Raw genomic sequence first — 1771 nt, forward strand, 5'->3', positions numbered from 1 at the left:
TCCTCAAGCGAGACGTGGTGGGAAACTGCCGGTTCCGGTGCAAGCCGAGCTCCAAGGGCTGGTTCCTGCTCCGGTGGCTCCTTGCAGGGCCTGGCTTGAGACGCACCAAAAAGTGCCGTGTGTGGCCAGGAGAGAGGGTGGGGAAAACGGAAGGTGTTGGAGCAAGCTGGGGCTGCCGGGTCTTGGGGGATCTGGGCATCAGGGGGGAACCTTACCTGGTTTTGTGTCCCCTTGCAGCAAAGGCCACAGACATCCCAGAGGCTGGAGGTGCTGCCATTGGCCTTGGCCTATGTGGCTGCAATGCCCTGGTCCCTGCCAAGGCACCACTGAGGAGCCTCAACCCCAGCACTGCCTCCTCCCACCTCAGCCTAACCTGCCTAGGTCTATGTCTACTCTCGCGGCTTTTTGCACAAGTACATCTTGCGCAAGGGTGCTTGTGCAACAAGTCGTGCACAAGAAAACGTCCACACTTCCACGTGCACGCTGTGCTTTCGCGCAAGAGCTCTCATGGCAATGTGGATGCTCTCTTGTGCAAGACAGGGGTGAGGATATGGAAGGTAGAGAAGTCAGGGCACAGGATTCGGGATGGGGGGAGTCTTGGGGCTGGGACTGTGTTTGTGTGTCAAGGTGATCCCTCTGCTCTGGGCTCCCCGATGCCCTTTAACACTCCAGGGCTTTCTCTGCAGCGCACTTGGTGCCGTGAGAACAAAGCTTGGAAAGGGGGTTGATTTTCCTCCATCTCCCCTTGCTGCTGTGCTAAATGAAATCCTGAAACAGGCCTCTTTACCTGTCACTGGAGAGATGGTCCTATGATGGGGGAAGACTGTAGTATAGAGCCTGGCTAGCTCAGTTGGCAGAGCATGAAACTTTTAATCTCAGGGTCATGGGTTCAAGCCCCATGCTAGGTGATGCCCTTCTTTAACTCACATTCTAAGTCTACAAGCAATTCACTTTCAGCTTTCACCAGGGTTCTAGAAAGAAAAAGTCTAGTCCTGGGGTCCAGCTTTATTTTTGTTCCCATAATAGAAGAACTAAGGGTGTGCCATGATATTAGCAGGTTGAAAACAAACAAAAGGAAGAATTTCTTCACACAAGCGCAGTCAACCTGTGGAACTCCTTGCCAGCGGATGTTGTGAAGACCAGGACTATAAGGGCATGTCTATACTTGGAAACTATTTTGAAATTGCTTAAATCAACTTAATAACTTACAGTCTAAGAAAACAGAAATAGTGTGTCCTCCGTGTGGGTAAGCCTCAGAATTAGTCCGAGGCAGGCTCTGTTACTGTTCCTTTCTGGGGGCATGGAATTAAAAACAGAGTTGCAAGGCTGGAAGCAGCTGAAGCCAAGAGCTCTGTTCTCGTGTGTCAACAACCTCTGAGGTGTCATGAAATCCCCTTTCTAGTTTCTATCCCTGAAATATGATCATCTTTATGATGTAATTCCTGCCTCTTGGTTCAGCTTTGAACTCTGACTGCAGATGTTTGCTTACCAGAGATGGAGAGATGCCAAAACAGACTATGCCATATTGGCAAAGGTTTCTGCCAAAGCCCAGGATTGAACCAGGGACCTTTAGATCTTCAGTCTAATGCTCTCCCAACTGAGCTACTTTGGCAACTGCCTCAAGGGGTCTGAGCAAATATCCAAAATAGCAGCAAAACTTGAGGAACAAAAGAAAAAACCAGCTGGGTCACCTCATTCCCCCCCTGAAATTTCTTCATGCCTATTCCGGGGGGCATCCCCCGCCCCAGTTTGGGAACCCAGGCCTTGCAGT

General features: G+C 50.6%; 1 non-coding gene across 1 annotated transcript; it reads right to left on the reverse strand.

The window, feature by feature from the left end:
* Positions 1 to 1539: 1539 nt before the first annotated feature.
* TRNAF-GAA (transfer RNA phenylalanine (anticodon GAA)) lies at positions 1540 to 1612 on the reverse strand. The gene has a single exon. It is a non-coding gene; the product is annotated as a tRNA-Phe (tRNA).
* Between the last annotated feature and the right edge of the window lie 159 nt (positions 1613 to 1771).

Source organism: Pelodiscus sinensis, chromosome 19 (genome assembly GCF_052426305.1).
Source record: "Pelodiscus sinensis isolate ZL-2025 chromosome 19, ASM5242630v1, whole genome shotgun sequence".
Lineage (NCBI taxonomy): Eukaryota > Metazoa > Chordata > Testudines > Trionychidae > Pelodiscus > Pelodiscus sinensis.